General features: G+C 50.5%; 1 long non-coding RNA gene across 1 annotated transcript; it reads right to left on the bottom strand.

The window, feature by feature from the left end:
* Window positions 1-9,459: 9,459 nt before the first annotated feature.
* On the bottom strand, window positions 9,460-12,520 carry LOC132681821 (uncharacterized). Its single transcript, XR_009611265.2, has 3 exons — window positions 12,437-12,520; window positions 11,967-12,099; window positions 9,460-9,800 (listed from the first exon to the last, which is right to left on the bottom strand). It is a non-coding gene; the product is annotated as an uncharacterized LOC132681821 (long non-coding RNA).
* Window positions 12,521-20,248: the final 7,728 nt, after the last annotated feature.

Genomic DNA, 20,248 nt, shown 5'->3' with positions numbered 1-20,248 from the left:
TTTAACCTCTCACAAGTAATATCCTGGGATGACTTTAATTTACCTTCTTCCTTCTTTGATACGGTGAAAAATGACCCCAAGACAGCAAACATATAGATCCGTTTCACACTTTGGCTTTCCTTTCTTTTAAAATTGTTTTTGAAATGAACGATATCTCAATCTATATCCACCTTTATTTTAATCCAGAGATTCTAAATCCACGGACACACCCGCTGGATGTCCCTCACTCGGCAGGATGCGATGCTGACTGTCGTCGAATAGAGACGAGAGCGTCTCACTCAGGCAGTGCCTCTGTGATGAAACTCTCATTGTACGAGCCCCGCACGCGGCCTTGGGGTGGGGGGCCCTCAGCACGTGGCATCAGCGGGTACGTGTGACATGTGACCGACCGTGGCCAAGTAGTGCCGGGGACGTCAGCTCTGCAGGGCAAGGGGCAAAGGTGGTTTCCTTTTGGATTTGTCCTGCCAAGTGATACGAGATGAGCAGTTGGTTGTGCACGGATCGTGACTTACTCCACGCTAAGGAGCCATTCACAAGATGCGAGTGTTGCTATAATTTGGAGGAGTCACTGCAGAAGCGAGCGTAATTCCGACTTTGCGTTCCCCGACCCTGGCTAGCTCCATGACAGTTTTTGTTTCCTATGAAAGCAGCCTGCTTATTGGTAATTCCTTTAAATAAAGGAATTATTTTCCCAAGCAATTTGTTTTGATTGTGCTACGTTCTAGTTCGGCCTCCTCTGCTGCGATGAAAGAAAAAGAGCTAATCTGGCTGGTTTACGATCTTGCTGCAAATAAAAGACAAGTGGAAAATGAAATTTTCGAAAAGCTAAACTCCTAATTTTTGTGACAAAATGTGAATGAAAATGATGAACTTATTCATAAGAGATGGGAATTTTGAAATGAATGATTTACGGGTATAAGCATTAAATATATTAATTTAGGACGGAGGCAGCAGATGTAAATGTTATTTGGTGGCCGAGTGCAAAGAACGAGGTGTAGACAGTGCACGCAGTCATGCTGTTTGGGGGAACGTGAATCCAAGAGCCCAGGGAATGAAATGAACCAGTGGGTGGTGGGCGCTGGTGCAACACAGCTGAGTGTTTGTGTCCATCTTGACGGCCCCGAGTTCGTGAACGCACCCCACGAGCTACACTTTGAGCCCTACGGGGCTCAGCGGCTTGGCATTCTTTAAGAGTACATGACTAGCTGTAACTCTGGACATCAGTCTCCACATTATTGACATTGGGGGTCCGATCATTCTTTGTTCTGGGGGTGGGGTGCCTTACAGGATGTTTAGCAGTATCCCTTGCCTCTACCCACTAGATGCCGGGAGCACCTCCCTGGCCCCACGGTTGGGACAGTCAGGTTACCTCCAGATGTTAGCAAATCTCTTAGTCCCTAAGAGAAAAATAGCCCCCAACCAGGAAGCCCTGCTGTAACCTGACGGCCCACGGCCCCGTGAACCTTGTGCTTAGGCCTCGTCAGAGACAGGTGTGCCTCGAGGCTAAGGACACATAAGGCTCAGGACCCCTCACTTCCACAGGCCCTTAGAAGGCTCCATACCTAATTTTGTATTTATAACTCAAAGTTTGCAATTTTTCACATCTTTATTAAAGAAGACACCCCAAGTTCAAAAACTTCAGGCTCCATAAAACCTGGGCCTGCGCCTAGGTCTCAGTTGATATCAACTGAGAAAATCAACTTATTTTATAGAACCCAAATCTGTTCAAAATGGCCTCCTACTTCTTTTCATATCGGTCAGTTTGTTTGTCCATTCAGTTAATGAGAGTGTCCCCATCCGAACTCAATATCCCCAGCCTTGTGGAGCCTGATGAGGTTTTGAGCAAAACAATTCAGGCTCCCCTGACATGCTCCACCCCCTCGTGCTTGGAGAAAACTTTCACAATCGAGGAAGCCACAGACCCCTGTTTTCATCGCCTGAGGATTCCACACAAATGTAGGTCACCAACTAAAAGTTCTACTAATGATTTTTCATAAAAATGCTTTCAGATGAAAAATTCCTTGAGGAATAATCCCAGTCCTGGCCAACATCTTCTTGATTCTTAAAACATAGTGAGGGAAATGAGTTGCATTATGTGTATTTCCTACTGAAACCCTCTCTTGGAGAAGTTAGAGCTCTGGAATAATCAGGTGGATGGCAGGCCTATATAAAAATGACTCACTCCAACTATCTGACTGTGTACTCACTCTTCAATCCTTAAAGACTTCTTGATTATTCACTAAAATTAAACCTGGCATAGATGAATGGATACAGGGATGGATGGAGAGGTGGATGGATGGGTAGATGGATGGATGGATGGATGGACGGATAGATGACGGATGGATGGATGGTTGGATGGACGGAGAGATAGATAATGGCTGGGTGATGGATAGATGGATGGTGATGGATCAATGAAGAGATGGATAGATGGATGGGTGGATAAAAGAACAGATAAAGAAAAAAAAAAGAATAAAGAGATTGCTTTTTCCATTTTATTTCTCCTAAAAGGGAACCCAAGAAATTGTTATCAATGGGCAACATTGGCAGAACTAGGAATTTGGGGGAGATTATGGGAGCTGTGAGGGATTTTCACTTTTCATTCTGTACTTTTCTTTAATGTTTGCATTTCTTTGTAGTGTATGAATTATTATTATGTGGGTGGGTTATCTGGTTGGTGGAATAACGAACGGGTTGTTGGTTTTCTTATGTATATATTTCAATATTTTTAATGACTGAACTTTGAGTGATGAACCCATCGGGGAGCCTCCTGATGTATGGTTTACACAATTTCACCTCATTTTTGCTAAATGTAGCAGACTCTCACAGTTACTTCTTAATCTTCTCATATTTGTGGATCGTTTCAAGCCGCCTCATATCCTTCGCTGAATGAGGCAGTAAAGAAATAAATATCTATGAAATATATAAAATGATATTGTCGGACCTCAGGCAAGGATACAGAATAAAGCAACATAAACGTTTTTACTTACCGTGCCCCCAGGCGGCACCTCTACCTGAAAAGAGCAGTCATCCCTTTCTGACTGCACCCCGGACCACCAGGATTTCCACAAAGAGCTCAGCTGCTCTTTAGCTGTTCCCTGTTAGCCTGGGGCACCTCCACGTGTGTGGGAAGGGAGGGTGGGAGTCCTCCCACTCTGCGTTCAGCCACGGAGCCCCTCCTGCCTCCCAAGCTCCTTGCCCTCAACTTGTCCTGCCATGTCCACCTGTGTGCTTCCTGCCAAGTGGGCTGGAGACAGCAGCCAGGCTTGTGCAGCTGACCCCAGTCTACCCAGGGCCTGGGGCACGGTCTGCCACAGAGAGAAGTGCTCCATGGAGGAAGGAAGGGTGAGATTCAACAAGTACGGGTCTTCCTTCTCCTCTTCACGAATTAGAGCTGCCTGAGCTAGAAGTGGTCTCTCCTTTACGGAAATGATCTTTTCTTCCATGAAATTGTAGTCAGAAAGACACTTCTTACCACCGCCTTCGGTAGCTGCCTCCTCCAATCTGGATCACAGAGCAACTGTTCAACCTGAGAAACCCCTTGAAAAGGCCGTGTTCTACTTCTGTTGCAGATGGGCACGGGTACCTGTACGGCAAAAGCTGGTTGATGCCCCGTCTCTGGACCATTCACCGACTGTGGGTCCGTGGTCGTTCTGGGCCATTCACCGACTGTGGCTGCGTGGTCGTGGACGCTGATTTTGCAGCTCCGCTACACTTTGGTGGCCCTGCTCTGGAGGACTGCCCTCTGCAAGTCCCTCGTTATTTCTGGTCTGGCTGGAAAGCTGCAGAACGGCCCTGGGCCACTGAGGGACGCCAGTTCTTGGCTCAGGATGCTGGCCAAGTTCAGCAGCCTCCCTGGGCCAAAAGGCCCCAGGAACTCCCTTTGCCTCCCTTCACACCTCACCAAACCTAAGACACTCTCCACTTTGTCAGTCGGCCCCAAAGCAGCATGGCTGCCTGGTCTCAGCCGGCCCAGCCCTGGAGATAGTGTCTGCGGCCTCCGGAGGGCCAGTAGACCTGCAGACAGCCTTCTCTCTCCACTTCCAGTCTCTCCTGCCTCGGCCTCAAGCCCCGCCCCCAGACAGGGCCACACCCCTCGCAGGAGCAGTCCCTGGACTTCGAGGTGGGGGAGGTGGACAGACGGAGGCAGCAGCACCCTGCCAGGCTCCGGGTTGTCATTATAGCTACACTTGGAGCCACGATGCCCTGAGCTGGCCTGTAGCCAGCGGGGCTGGACCCTAGACACCCCGCACCCTGACGTGGGATGGTGTATTCTCCCGAACGCGTGTCTCCCCAGGCAGATGCTGAGACGCCGGGGTGTGGGCACAGCACAGCCCCCCTGGGAAGGTCCAAACAACTGGCCGTTCACACAGAAACGCAGCCATGTGCTCCGGGAGATACTTGAACTAGGAGCAGAAAGCGAAAGGTGTCCTCAGGGTGAAATGCATGTGCCTCTATCTGGGGAGACTGCAGGTTCTCACGGCCAGCCCACGCCCTGGCCACGGTCCTCGGTTCCAAGGCTGTGCTCGGTGATCACCTGCTTTTACCTCCTAAGTATGGAACTTGAAGTGCTAGCCTCTCCCTCAACAAGACCCTACTCGAAGGTTTTCTCTGGAAGGATGGCTTTAACGTCACAGCCAAGAGAAAACAAGAACGAAGACTGAGCTCAGTTTTTGTCCCATCCCCAAGGGTGACACGGCTCAATGTGGTCTCACCCCCAAGAGTGACACGGCTTCCTTGCTTCCCCCAAACTTGTGGATAGGGGCTCGGCACAGATGGAAGGGTCTTCTCTCTTCTGCTGGTGCCCTCGGGCGCCTCTGGCAGCCAGTGGGGGGCCCAAAGTGGGGGCGGGGCTGGTTCTCTGCACTGAGATCAGGGCCTGTGAACCCAGCACGAACTCTACTCACTGGGCTGTTGTTAGACAAAACCGCACCCGCCCAACCTTCCAGAAACCTGTGCATCTTGCCTCATGCTCTTTTGAAGGTAAAGCTTCAAGCCAGCTAACCTCTGAATTTTTCATAGTATCTTTTGAAAATCAGTTAAAAACACGATTTCACTTATATGTGGGATTTAAGAAACACAACCGATGAACACGGGAAGAGAAGGAAACATAAGATAAAAACAGAGAGAGAGACAACCCATAAGAGACTCTTATATAAAGAGAACTGAGGGTTGCTGGAGGGGCGGGGATAGGCTAGATAGGTGATGGGCACTGAGGAGGGCACCTGTTGGCATGAGCCCTGGGTATCGTATGGAAGTGATCAATCACTGTGTTCTGCTCCTGAAGCCAAGACTACACTGTATGTTAGCTAACTTGGGTTTAAATAAATAAATTTTTTTTAAAATCCCCTTAAAAATTGGTTTTGGTTGGGTTAGCCAAACTCTGGTTTTAAATCCTACATGGATTATGAATCTGCAGATAAGCACTGCAGACCCAAAGCTCTCAGGCACATCTGGGGTTTTCGAGGGAGCTCCCGGGGCAGGGTAGAGGCACTGCTTACTTGCTCCGCAGCCTGGTGTCCAGAGTCACACGCTCCTGCTGCCCCGTGACACGTCAACAAACAACACAAGCAGGGAAGTGTCTTTTCTTGCACACTCTGTGCCTCAAGTTCATTTTCTCTCAAAGTCCCATCTTGGAACCCTTGAACCCCATCACCCTGAATGCTTCCAGCCCTCTTCTCTGCGTGAGCTGGGCATCTCCCCAGAGGAGATGGGATCCCATGAGAAACTCAGGCTCTTCACTCAAAGTCAAGGACATGATCTAAACCACTGACGACAACTGCCCGGAAACAGAAGTGCAGGCCCCGATCGGTGGCTGCTCCGTGACAGCGCAGCGCCCCCTGCAGGTCCTGGAGTCTTGACCCCACCCGTGCCCTCTGCTTGCTGGGCTCCAGTCAAGACGACAAAGATGGCCAGCTTGGTAACACATGGCACTTACCACATGCCAGTCACAGCCCACTTCTCTCCGCAGGCTAACGCACCAGGTGTCCATCCCAACCACCGTGTGGCGGGGACCTTGATTATTATTCCCGTCAAAGGGGGAGAAGCTGAGTCAGGAGATGTGAAGAGGCTTGGCCAAGGCCACACAGGGGTCAACTAGTAAAGTGAGTGGCTCAGGGGTACACCCTGGCAACCCCAACAGTAAGTCTCCAAACCCTACATCGCGCTCACTGAATAGCCCACCAGTAAACACCACACACAGTAAACAGATCTGTTCGCATCAGGAGCCTGGGGGACACTGGACCAGCTCAGCTGCAGAGCCATGAGGGGCCTCCGCCCATCGGGACTTGTCCACACCCTCTCATTTCCCTGCTGAGCAGCAGCCGTCCCCCTCAGAGCCCTTCTCCCAGGGAAATGTGTGCTCACGCAGCTCTCGTCCACTGGAAATCCGCTGCCATGGTCCACAGTTCAGAACTTAGAGCGTGGTCGCGTCACCGGGTGTCATTCTAGAGGCCACCTCTGCCTCGTTTGCTCCTGCGGCAGACCCTCCAGGGCAGCTCAGCCAGGGGTTCTAAACGTGCCACCTTTCGTGGGAAGGACGCGTGCAGACAAGCCTATGAGCACAAGGCAGCATCCTGGTGAACGGCGTGGACTGTTCCCTGGCTCTGCCGAGTAGAGCCGTGAAAACGGCAGCGTCCTGTCTACAGTAAACTCACACATCCGTGGCACCAGGGCCGTGCACCACACACTCCTACACGCGTGACCGGTCAGAAGGCACCAGCAGAAAAGACCGTCCTGCAGTAAAGCGGGAAGGGGGGCGTGGCCCTGGCGCCCTCAGGTCTGAACGTGCCCTGCTGTCCACACGCTGAGATGCACACGGAACGTTAGGAGCTTGTTGTGTTCTGTCCAAATCACCTTTATTTCAAGTCCCCAAACCTTCTGGCTCTCTGGATCCTCCTCCTACTGGAGAATGTGTACACTGTTCCGGAAAGTTCTGCGAGGCCTCTGTAGGGTTTGGCTTGGGGAGGGGACTGTCAGTTCACCTGCCTGGTTTGGGTTCTGTGACAGCCAGGCCTGCCTCACCATCAGTTACCTGAGGGGCTCCCCGGGGGTCCCCAGACCAGCACTGTCAGGGAGAAATGCAATTGAACAGATGGGAGTTTAAATATTCTAACAGCCGCATTTGAAACAAAAAGTAAACAGAAATAAGGAAAATTAGATTTAATCATATACTTTGCTTCATCCAGTATCTGAAAAATACATTCTTTTCAACCCATCAATCATGTTCCCTGGTATTTACCAAAATGACTTAAAAACTACATCCATGCAGAAACCTGCACAGAGATGTTTAGAGCAGCTTTACTCATCATCGCCAAAATTTGGGAGCAGCCAGGATGGATGATACACTGTGGTCCCCCCGACAATGGGGTATCATTCGGCACTAAAAACGCAGGGGCGGTTGAGCCCCATAAAGATGCAGAGGAACCTTGAACGCATATGGCTAAGTGAGAGAGGCCAATCTGAAAAGGCTGCACCCAGTGATTCCAGCTACATGACATTCTGGAAAAGGCAAAACTGTGGAAACAATAAAAGATCAGTGGTTGCCAGGGGGTAGGGGGATGAACAGCAGAGCAGAGAGGGTTTCCAGGGTGGTGAGGCCACGTGGCGGAATGCTGTCATGGGGGACACACGTCATTACAGGTTGGCCAACCCACAGAGTGCGCGGCACCAGGCGTGAGCCCTGATGCACACCTTGGACTCTGGGTGATCAGTTGTGACGATGTCCCACCCCGCTGGAGATGTGGACGTGGGGGGCAGGGCGGGTGGGAAATCCCTGTTTCTTTCTCTCAGTTTAGCCACACACCTTAAACAGCTCCAACATATAGTATATCCATTAAGATTTTTATTTTTACCGTAAGTCTTCAAAACCTGATATGTATTCTGCACTCACGGCCCTTAATTCCACGGGGCTTCAGGTCTTTGTGGCTGCCCCGGACCGGCGGCTCGCGCCCTCAGTGTTCTGAGGCCGGGCACCCAGGCAGCTACCTGCTAGGTGGAGCCCCGGGCAGGGGGACACAAGGAGAAGAACCACGGTTCGAGGCTCAGGAAGCTGTGCCTCCATCAGTATAGCAGCCTCCTGGGCGTGACGTGTCTTCCTTGTGCCACGTTCATCCTGCCTGTAAATCGCAGTGTGTGATGGATGGGCCTTAACGGGTTTCACCTCGTGGTCAGGCACACGCAGGTGTGTGCAAGCACCTTTTCCCAATTTTACCTTTTCTTCCTCAAACTCACCGGCACGGAAGCCGCTTGAGTTTGGGTGCTCACAGCCACAGCACTTAGCAGGTGTTTCCTCCACTTTATTTCACAGACTCGCGGCTGGGGCACTGGTGCCGCGCAGACAGACGTTCAGTGGGTGTTCGCCAAATTCCGTGGGTAACTATTCTTTTAGGAAAGGCCTGTGTTTTAGGGAAAGTATATAAATAGGTATCAGAAATTTTCTTACTTTGCCATATAATAAAGGTTGCAAAATAGATCTTTAGAAAAAAAACACAAATTTTAAAGCCTCGATTATTTTATGTGAGAACAGACTGCTCTGCATCGAAAACCCTTTTGTCGGGCATTTTCACTATCCACTAAACTGCTCAGTTGAAAATTAATCCTGTTACTAAAGAGTAAATCTAGTACCAAAATGGTCGGTTGGGGGGTGACAGGAAGGTGGGAAGGCTCACATCCCTAAAAGCCTGTCCTCCCTGGGCAGCTCAGTGTTCCTCGGGACGCTAACGCAGAAGGCAGAGCTACCTGGGTCCCAGACGGCGAGCAGGCCCACGCGAGTCCTTCCCACCAGCCACAGGCCGGCCGTGGCCACAGTCCCTGGACCCGCAGTGGGATGCGTAACACAGGGGACTGCGCAGGCCCCGGTCACCACGCTCCTCCTCCTCCTCCTCTTCCTCCATCAAATGGGTGAAGAGCTGCCTTTCCGCACAGAGTTCCGGAGGCTTCCCGAGGACATGCACGGGCACGAGCGCAGCACCTGGACACGGCAAATGCTCAGTAAACACTCTGGACCACAGCCCGTGTCCCGCACTCTCCAGATCTCCCACGCAGGCCGAACAGGCCAGAACAGGCCTGCAACAGTATTTACAGCGTGCACGAAAGAGCGGGTCGATTTCCAGGGGGCGGACGGAATAAATGAATGTGAAATGGGGCACCGGGGGAAAGTGCGGGAAGAAAATGGGAGCCTGAGAATGAGGAGGAACACACAGCCAAGCAGAGCAAGAAGGCCTCGGCTCTGTGGAGGCCAAGTAAGCGAAATGCCTGCTGGCGAACAGGTGGGCACTCCGCCAAGCTGTGTAATACAGAAGTGATTAATTGAGGCAGCCGGGAGAGGATTAGAACAGAGAGCTTTTGATATTGTGCAGTTGGGAGGGAAGGCCACAAGGAATTTTAAAGCATACGGAAAAAAAAAAAATAAAAAGGGAGGAAAAAGAGCTGAAAAAAAATTAGAGACTGGAGAACTGATTTTTTTTTTTAATGGGTTTGCTCTTTAATCCAGTGAAATAGGCAGTGCTCAGCTAATAACATGAATTTCTCCTTTGGTTAGTTGTCCTCGGGAAACAAATCCTTGTTCAGAAATCTAGACATCCCAGAGCCCAATAATGTGAAATGAAACTCAGGAAATACATCATGAAGTGATCGTGCTATGTAAGCTCTTGAAGACATTTTCAGATCCCTCCACGCGCACGTCCGTTGTGAAAATGTGGATTCTTGCACATCACATGTGAGAATCTGGGAGTGAGACGGGTAGACGCCTGACGTCCTCTGCCTGGTTGAGACCGCAACGTATAACAGTCGAGAAGGAGAGCCTGAAAGATTGAAGACAAGAGGGCTGTGTGTAACGACCTTTGTCAGCCCCCCTGCAAGAGTAGAGTGGGATCACCTAGAATTCGTGGCACATTTTCTTCCTGAGAGCCTGAACTGCATACTGTCTCTAACTTAGCGTCCCCGAGGTGACCACGCAGGGCATGTGGCACAAGGACACCCTTTGTCTGTAGGAATTGTGGAAGTTTGGTGGGGGGGGGGGAGGGGGGGGAGGGCGGGGGGACAGGGGGCAGGGCAGATAGACACGAGTTGTCAAGCCCATTCCAGAACTGGAGGTTCTGGGGACCTGATGGGGTCCCCAGAACCTGAAGTGACATCTACACTCACTTCCTGACCTCCACCCAGCGCTCCGTCCGCTGAACTTTGGACAGACCCAAGGAAGCAGAACACTTGAAAGTTGCCTCTTGTGGCCCTGGACGTCTGTGGTGACCCAGCACTTAGAAAACAAGTTGTTTTGTACAGCTGCCTGCCCTCCCCGCCTGTGCGCCCGCAAGCCGTCCCGTCTGGGCAGCCCCGTGGGACCGCGTGCAGAGCGAGCCGCTTACCGCGTGGTACCTAGTACTGCACTATCGAACGGAAAGGAATTCACACAAACAAAGGACTCCCGCGAACCATGGAGTCTCTGCGTCACTGCTCACTCCACAATTTAGTATTGAGCCGCTCAAGGTCTGAGAATCTGTGCACAAAGTTGAACGCTCCTGTAGACACAGTGGGTGTTTATTAGAGTGTCTATACATCAAAGGTAACTATGTTCCTATCTTTCACTACTGCTTTTCACGGATGCCGTATTTAAAGATTTCCAAGTATCTGGGGCCATCAGAGATCCGAGACCTAACCCCAGTTTGTCTGCTAGCCAGTCTTGAGCCAGTCACATTCCTGCAGATCTCAATTTCTCCCTCTGTAAAATGGGAATGTTAGACCAGCTGACTTCCGTGATTCCTTCCACGTCTGTTCTGTGAGCCTCTACGACTCACGCCTTCTCCAGCTATGGTCACTTCTGCCACGCACACACCGTCACTCTCGCACGGGTACAAGGGTGCGTGCCCCACTGTGACGTCCCAGACGGAGTCTGATCCTTCCTGTACCTCGAGTGTCTGCAGCAGTGGCCACAAAGAAGTGGCCCACGCAGACACTGGGCCGTCAGGGAAGGCGGGCGGGTACTCAGAAGCCCGTGGGGCCCACGGACCTAGGTTCTGCTTTTGTCTTTGACAACCAAAGAGGCCTGGATGCTTGCACAGCTAAGAGATGCACCCCCTACATGAACCCAATTTTCAGGAAATCCTAAAGGTTTCCCTTCTACCACTCTGTTGTCATAATTTCAAAAGGCAACTCTCCCATTGTGCCCATTTCTAAAGATGAGGAAACGGAGGCTCAGAGGCTGGACACAAGGCCCATCATAGCTGGACTGGAATCTGGGACTCCAGCTTGGATTGTATTCCATTGTCTACTTTTGCTGGCATCAACAAATGTTATGAGTTTTTCATTTTTTCCTGAGTTTCTTGGACTGCTTCACCAAGCTCTCAGGTCTGTTATCTTTGTAGATGTAGAACTCTCCAGAATCTGTCAAAATGTTGGCTTTGGAGCTATTCAAAGAATCCTGATTTCAGAGTCTATGCACTGATGTCTATTCCTGTTTCTGTCATGGGAAATGCATATATTTCAAAGACGTTTTTACAAATGTCCACTATAAAATCTAAATCACAAAAGCACAGCAACAGAGTCACTGTGTCAGATGTTATTGAAATTCACATTGTTTCTTGGTGCTGCAGAGAGAAGTACTTCTGGAATATGAATGTGACACGAACAGTCATCCCAAGCCAGGGACACCCACTCGGCCACACTGGCAGGAGGTGGGGACACGGGGCAGGCAAAGGGCATGCAGACCTTAAAACTCTGAAGAACATGCTGTCACCAAAAAGACCAGAGATAACGCGTGTTGGCAAAGACGTGGAGAAAAGGGAGCCCTCGTGCACTATTGGGAATAGAAACTGGTGTGGCCACTCACGAAAACAGTACGGAATCCCTCAAAAATTAAACACAGAAGTGCTGTACAGCACAGTAGTCCCACTTCTGGGTATTTATCTGAAAGAAATGAAAACAGGATCTCGAAGAGGCATCTGCACCACCAGGTTGATAGCAGCGTTACTCACAATGTCCGGGACATAGAGACGGGCTCAGTGCCCACCGACAGGCAAATGGATGAAGAAGGTACATACGTGGAATATTAATCAGCAGGAAGTTCCGCCATTTGCAATAACATGGATGGACCCTGGGGACGTTATCCTAAATGAAATCAATCAGACAGAGAAAGACAAATATTATATAATTTCTTATTTGTGGCATCTAAAAAAACTGAACTCATAGAAACAGAGGATAGATTGCCAGAAGGGAGGGGGAGTGAAATGGTGAGGGTGGTCGAAAAGTACAAACTTTCAGTAACGAGATAAAATTTTTTAGAAATGTGTGTTGGGAAAAAATACTGACAAAACAGCTGGAAGTATGAGCTGTTGGTATTTTTCAGCCTAAAGTAAGGCACGTTCGTTTACAGAATTGGAACGAAACAGTAAAGTGTGGGGCCAGACCACCCAAAAGGAGTAACTGAAGATTGCCCACCACGCACAGGCGGGGCTGGGGGCTGCACATTTCCCGCTAAGCATGCCTTCGTGGTCTTGCAAAGCCCCCGACCTCTGAGAGCCTCGGCATGCTGGTTTGGAAAACGCGAAGTGTGGGGGATTCTGCGCCTGAGGCCCGCACGAGCCTGCGGGAGGAGGAGCCGGCCGTGGGTTCCCACTGTCCGTCACTGCTCTGGGTTCACGTTCACTGTGGCGCACACGCACGACCGCGTGCCGGCCATGCCTCTCTTCCCGCGACCACAGCGGTCGTTCTGCGCAGGAAAACAGCAACTTCCATGGCAAAACACGAATCCCTCGGTTGATATATTTCCAGATATGCTCCTTGTAAGTGGCACATAGTCAGGTGTCCAACTACAGCTCATCCCTCGAATGGGGACGGTCCACGTGGGGTGAGCGTGTGCAGACATAGCGTGAGGACGCTCTCTGAGGCAGGTGTGCAGAATCCCAGCGCAGGGCCTTCCGGGCAAGACATCCACTGCCTTTCCCCATCACAGCAAAAATGCTAAATTGTTTTTCCTGTTGGCATGAGTGTCTGAAGATGTGTCATCAGAAGAAGACCCATATTCAAAACGTGCTCCCTCCTCGGATTGGCCCGGGAAGTCGGAGTTTACAGTGTGTAACCTGCAGGCCCATTTTCCCACGCAGTGGGGACCGTTTACTGGAGAAATACGTAGCAGCTGCATGCGAAAGGTTACGCCGAACCACCCAGCCCACTGACTGGCGGGATGCGCAGCTTCACCGTGGCCGCAGAATCCCACCCCGGCCCCCCTCGTGGGGACCAGCAGGCCACCGTCGAGTGCGCGGGATGTACAGCCACTGCTACCCACAGGGAGACCGACATCCTCTACGTGGAACATTCCGGAAGTTGTCAGAAAGGCTAAGGTGCCCCTTCTACCTGGGAGTGTGGGCGGGAGGGTGCATCCCCAGCCTGTGCTGGCTGAGTGAACCTTCTGGAAAGCCCTGCAGATCTACATCGGGGGTGAGGGATGAAGAGGAGGAATCGGGGCGCCCCCCCCACAGCGGCACCTGAGCTGACCCAGCGTGCCCCCCCCCCCCCACGGCTGGGGGAATGGTTGCATCCAGCGTGGCCTCGCTGCCCATATGCCATTCAGCTCCTGTCTGCCTTTTTGTTTACACTGGGGACACAATGGGAGCTACAGTCCTTCCAATACATCATTTATAAGTGTATTCTACCTCTGAATGTACAGACAGAGCTTGCTGTGGGTGAATAAGCCCCTGTGAATATTGCCAAGACACTGTGCTTTGTTCAGCACTATTCTTCACAATAGATACCACACTTTGGAAGTAATTTTAAAAAGGGAATCAAAATAGTGGTACTTTTAGCCTTTGTTTCTTTTATACCACAGTGCATTCTCTGTCTCTCATTCAGCCGCTCCCATTATACTGACAAATTAAATAAACCACTCCATTGCAGAAAGGCTCGGCCAGGCAGGGGCTTCATCCATCCACTGCGGCCCCGGGAAGTGGAAAGAAACACTGAGGCGGTTTCTGCTACCAATTGCAGCTAACTTCAGTCGAGGAGCAAAAAAAAAAAAAAAAAAAAAAATGGGGGGTAGGATTCAGAACTTGAGGGGGCTGGCAGCACCCAAGAGCTGGCCTCCGCGGCAGGTAATGTCCACGGCGGAGAGGGCCGCGGCTTCTAGAAGTGCTGAGAGTCCCTTCCTGCTGCGTGGGCCTGGGAACAGGAGCAGGTGAGTCACAGGAGGCGCCTGGGTGGCCAGAGCCTGCTGGCGAGGGGCAGGCCAGGGGCACCGCGGGGCCGAGTGCTCGCTGTTCCAGGAGGCCCAGAAGGTTCCCCCTCGCAAGCATCTTGGCTTTTCTCTCCTTTTCGCAAAGCGGAATTTATTCAGACGTTCGCTGACTGCTTCCTGCAGGGCGAGTGAATGGCTCCGGCACAGAAGGAGAAGCGCTCTCTCTGTCTTTCTCTCTCTCCCTCTCTCTGTCTCTCCCTGTGTCTGTGTCTCTGTCTCTCCTTCTCTCCCTTAAGCTCCGCCGTGACTTTTAGAAGCTTCTGGTCTGTGCAGTCACAGATGTTTGAAATGCAGGCAAAGGAAGAGTGGGACATAGGACTTCTGAGGGCGGAACCGTGTCTGGTCTCTCCTGGTCCGAAGCTTCCTGGAGACATGAAAGCCAACTTTGGAACATAATCCTCTAACTTTTGGCCTGAAACCATTTTTATTTTTTCAGGGGAACAAAAGAACAAAACCATTACTTTTCACTTGGGGAGAAAGCTCTTTTAAATTGCTAACTGGTTATTTTTGAAAAAAGACCAATGTCCTTTGAACCAGGATGCACACCGGCATTGCGGCTTCCGATCCTTCCTGAGGCTCTGTCTCTAAAAGTCGCTCCGGTTTGATCGGCCGAGTGGGCGCTGCTGTTGCCAAAGTGTCCTTCGGCGTCTGTGCGGGGACCCCACGGTCCCCACACCCCTTCTGCTGCCACCCACTCAACAAAATGAGCGGGATCGGTGGGAAAGAGAGAGAGCGCTTGCTGTCAGAGGCGCTGATTTCCTTATGAAAACAGAGCGCCAGTAAATGCCAGTTCCAGGCGGCAGCTTTGAAGGCGCCAGCCCCCAGCCAGGATGACCTCATTGAAAATGCGCGCCGTCTCAGGCACGGAGTGGGGGACTCTGTGCTCCCACAGAGGCGTCCCCTGGCTTCGAAGTCAGAGGCCACTGCAGGCAAAGAGAAATATTGAGCCAAAAGAGTTTGAACAGAGCCATCGGGGTTCATCTTTTATTACCAAAGAAAGACTTGAAAAAGCCCAGGTGAAATTTCCTTCCATTGTCTAGGAAAATTCTCTGTAATTTGCCCCCAGGGAAATCCAAGCGCCTGGCGGCCGGGGGCGGGGGGTGGGGGGGCCACCTCCTCTGTCCTTCTCTCTTCCTTTCTCGGGGTAAATGTCTCCGGGGTCCCTGGAGAACGGAGTGGGTGAGCGGGGGCTGAAGGTCAGGGTTGCCCACTGTGGCCTGACTTTTAAGCTAAAGAGGTTTTTCTTTCTCTTGTTGCCATGCCAGGTCTAATTTGGTGGCATTATGCTAACGGGGAAGGCCCGCTCCTGACAGGAGGGGTTCAATGAGATTACAAGCTTTGCAGTCTGTCGGCAGCTCCCGCTGCCCGGACCTTAAATGGGGATTTAATGGCCAGCTTTATCTGTAGCGTATCAGTGGAAATCTGCTGTTTTCAGCAACTTAATTGGCACTGTGTTTGCAGGAGTTTTTCGGGGAGGTGGGAGAGCTGACCAGATTTTAATGCTGAATTATTTAGAGATCACACTACCAGAATGTCAGTGGAAATCTGTGGTGCGTTTTGTTTTTCTGAAGCGCGGAGAGCTTCTGAACGGGCAAGATGCCGGATTCTGCTGTGACGCCCGAAACTTTCTAAAAATATTCAGAGGGTCTGACGTAGTTTATTTATAGATGGGATGCACAAGAGTAACAGTTGCTCTCGCAACATATGTGCGGTGTCTGACTTGCGGGGCGGTGAGAACGTGCGACAGACGGGCAGGGAGCTCTGCCCAAGCCGAGTGCGTGTCGGTCTTTCCAGAATTTTAGCAGATGGGATCCGTGTGTCCCTGGGGTGCGTTACAGGTGACTGAGGCAGTGCAGACCCACATCGGGGCAAGGGACCCGTGTGGGCGCGTGTGCATGTGCACGTGTGTGCAGGACGGAGCACAGGCTGTGTCCAGCGTGCTGGCTGGTCTGTGTGTCAGGCGCGTACGTAAAGGCTGGACTGTATGAAACCACAGACACCCCATCCTGTCTGCCCTACAGACCCGTCGGTTACCCACGGTTCCATCCGGTGTGTTCAGAAGGACGAGCCTGAAGAGTCGGGTTTTGCAAACACCCACCCACAGAGGGAGGGGGGCGCGGTGTCCTCTCAGGATTTCCTGCAGCAGAGAGGGGACAAGCGGCCTGTGCCTGCATGGTGGTGGCACTCGAGGCGGCGGGTATGGGGAGCCCGGGAAGGGGGACACGTGGGATTGCTGGAGAAAAGGAGGCAGAAGGAAGGAAGAAAACGGAGAAAATGTTTTCCCGGCAGACACACCAGCATTGTCTGTTCCCAGTTAGGGTCAGTCCGGAAAGTTCAGGATTAGTAAATTTAATATCCTGTCAAAATTCTCATGATAATGAATCCCGGCCGGTGGCTGGCACCGCGCTTCGGCACTGCGGCTGGCGGAGATAGCGCAGCTCATTTATGAGCGGGAGGTGCGGCGGCACCGGGCCTGCTGTCCCTGCCGCGCTGCGGGGGCCACACGGCCGGGGCCCCTCCTAGCTGCTCGGCCGCGAGCCCCGGCTTCCCCGGGACAGTCGGGAACCGCCTGGTAGGAAAACCTACTCCCGACATGGTCTCTCCCGCCTGTTGTGGCGCCGCGCCAGCCGTGTCTTTAATCCAAAAGCAAGGGAGGAGGACGGACACCGAGACCCCGGAGCCGGGAGAGAGGAGAGCTGGCTGAGGACGGGCGGCTGCCGGGAGAGTCGATCGGCTCCTGGTAGCACGGCCTGGGCAGGTTTTAGGCTGCGGGGGTGAGGCAAGATGTCGTGTCCCCCAGCGAGGAGCGTGGAAACGAGAAAGTTCCTGTGCAATTTGTTCAAGGCTCTGCACCTCTGTAAGCAGCTGTCAGGTCCGTACATTATGGTACATTGAATCTGAATGAGGCTCTCAACATCAAAACCGTGCATCCATTATGATATCATCTCCCGCTCTGAGCCGTAATGCTTATTAATTCTGCACCCATACTCTCCCGGCTTCAGCAAATGTATTCCATCAGCCTAGCATTTAATTTAATTAGTACAGCTGGGCTCTCATTCTCCTCTCTGTGTCAGAGGTATTGTCAGCACGTTCTGCTATAACACAATTACTGATTGCTTTTAGATAGGCAGAAATATGATTAGGGTATTGGGTGGCTGTATCATAAGCCTTATTAGATTCATTTGAAATCTGGAGATAAATAGGAAACTTTTATTTGCAGTGTAATGAGATTATGCTTATTAGGCCGAGACCTCACAGCCTTTTGCAAAGAACAGTGTATCAGTAGGATTATACTCTGGGAGCACACTCTTTGCTCCCAGGATCCGAGCCGAGCCGTTTCTGAGCGCCTCCAAGAATTCGCTGTTGTCACACTGTATACGTTTTAGGATTATGGCCAGCTTGGCATCGTCTCCGTGATGAAGGGCACGGATATCCCTTTTCCTTCTCAAAGTCTGATGGAATACACATACCTCTCCAGATGGGATTTTATTTTATGAGAAGTGTTTTGAAAAATCAGTGCACGGGCTAAAAGAAATTATACTTTTAAACGTATTTATTTGCTTTTAAAGATGTTTGCATTTATTAGATGTCGCTTACAGAGATTGGCATATAATGAACGTCGTAAAAATCCCTAGTGCTCAATCTCTAAAACATTTATCACCGCTGTTATTGTTTTGATAACAGCTTAGTACAATTCCAGAAACGTTTATTTTTTTCTTTGGTACTTATTTGATAATCTCAAATTTCTAATATCCGCAGGAACTTTCTCCTACCCGGAACAAATCACTTCTGAGTGGGGTGGAATGATCACGAAAGGGTTCATATGATTTCAGGAAATGTGTTGAAAAAGAAAGAATTCAAGATGGCAATATATTCAACTGTGCTAAAATTTGTCAAATGCTCTTACTGGCTGTAAAATAAAGTACTTTTGCGTACCCAAGGAAAATGATGACGATTTTTCCTGGATATAAAAGTTCGGGAACGGTATACGTGAATTTTGCCTTAGGAAAATCCAAGGTGTAAAATCAAAATTGGCAACTTCACGCAGTGTTTTCAAACTGAGTTATCTCCTGTACCCCTCCCAGCACCCGCCCACTCCCTTTCCACCAGATAATTCATAACATTACTTGATTTAAATAAACCCAGGTAGGCAGTTTTCATGAATTCGTTTATTGCATGAGACGTGCACATACGATGAAGGTTCTTTGGTGTTAATTTCCACAGAACAAGAAGCATTTATTGCTTAGTTAAGGATGTGGCCAGATCAAGATACGTGAGGAGGAAAATGTGGGACTCTCACGGAATGAAAGCTAAAGAGAGATGGGGCTCCGGGGCGGGGAAAAAGGGAGGGTCCTTGCTAAATGGGCACAGAGTTTCTACCTGGGGGATGGAAAGTTCTGGAAATGGTGGTGGTGATCGTGCAAGATTGGGCATGTAATTCTTGCCACCGAATTATACACATAAAAACATTTAAGGTGGCGCATTTTTTATGTTGTATGTATTTTACTGTAACGAAAGGAAAAGGAAAGGAAGGGGGGGAGGTGTGCACCGTGAGCGCGAGCCACAGGTTAAGAAGTCCGTGACTCCCTACTTTGGCTGGTGGATTTGCCAATGACAGTGAATTTTAAGTTCCCATTAAGTGAGATGTGTGTTCCTGCAAAGCTCAATTTGATCATTTCCTGCCAAATAAAGTATAAGAAACCGTAGCGAAGACATTCGTTCTTTCTCCCTCCCCAAAGGTCTCGCTCAGCCTTGGTAAGAATTGTGGGTGGCAACATTCGTATCCAGAATTAAAATCGGCCGACTCTGTTCAAGGATTAATAATCCAGAGAGGGACTGAACGAATAAGGAATGAAGAGACATCCAAAAAAGTGACATCTTTTCCCCAATGGCACTGAGGAGAAGGTGGCCAAGAGCCTTGCTCTCCGCTGCCATCTTTTTTTTTTTTTAGGTTTATTGAGGTATAATTGACAAGATCGTAAGACATTTAAAATGTCCATCGTGCTGGCGATGTAGTATACATTGTGAAATGATCCCCCCGAACAGCCAGCTATCACATCTGTGACCTCACTTAGTTACCTTTTTTGATAATGTGAGAATGTGCAAGTCCACAAACGTCAATGATACATCGGTGTCATCCAGGAGTCACCATGTTTTACATACACAACCTGCCGTATTCATCGCGTCCTGAAAGTCTGTGCCCTTTGACCAACCTCTGCTACCCCCACAGCCATGTTGAGTGGGGAGAACTGGAGGGGAGGCAGGGTGAGGAAAGAGGGAGAGTGAGCGTGGCCCCCAAAGGCAGCAGAAGCCCAAGGAGACCTGTAAACCCACCTCACCTCAACCCACACACCCCAGCCTCCCCATTCCTTCAGCAGACAATCGGACACAGCTCCACAGAGCGCTCGCGTTGCCCCAGTGCCGTCTTGGTGCTGTTGGCAAGTGCTGCTGGTGTTTGTGATTTAACTAAATATTGTTTGGGCTGCTGAAGTATGAGTGCAAAAACTATATAAAGACTTGGTTTTTCTATGAAAACAAAATAGAGTATTTTGGAAAGACTATGTAAGAGCAAGCTTTTTTTTTTATTTCATTTATTTTGAGAGAGAGAGACAGAGTGTGAGCAGCAGAGAGAGAGGGAGACACAGAATCCGAAGCAGACTCCAGGCTCCGAGCTGTCAGGACAGAGCCGGACACTGGGCTAGAACCCATGAACCAAGAGATCATGATGGGAGCCCAAATCAAGAGTTGGACACTTAACCGACGGAGCCACCCAGACGCCTATTTTTAAAAATACAGACTCACCCATGGGCAAGACCAGAGTCAGCTGCTAGGGAAAATCGTGGAAACCTAGGATCCTACATTCAGAATGCTGCACACACAAGTGGTTTTGATTGTTTCAGTGTGAAGAAACGTGGAAGGTGCACTATGGGTAGAAGTTGCGTGGGAAACAGGGCTCTGAAGCCACGGCGCAGCCCTGGCCCTGCGTTGAAACACGTGTTTGCCGTCTGTTCCAGGCTCCAGGCACAG

The sequence above is a fragment of the Panthera onca genome, chromosome A1 (genome assembly GCF_046562875.1).
Source record: "Panthera onca isolate mPanOnc1 chromosome A1, mPanOnc1 haplotype 2, whole genome shotgun sequence".
Lineage (NCBI taxonomy): Eukaryota > Metazoa > Chordata > Mammalia > Carnivora > Felidae > Panthera > Panthera onca.
The sequence above is the reverse complement of the archived record's forward strand: the minus strand, read 5'-3'. Positions and strand labels throughout refer to the sequence as shown.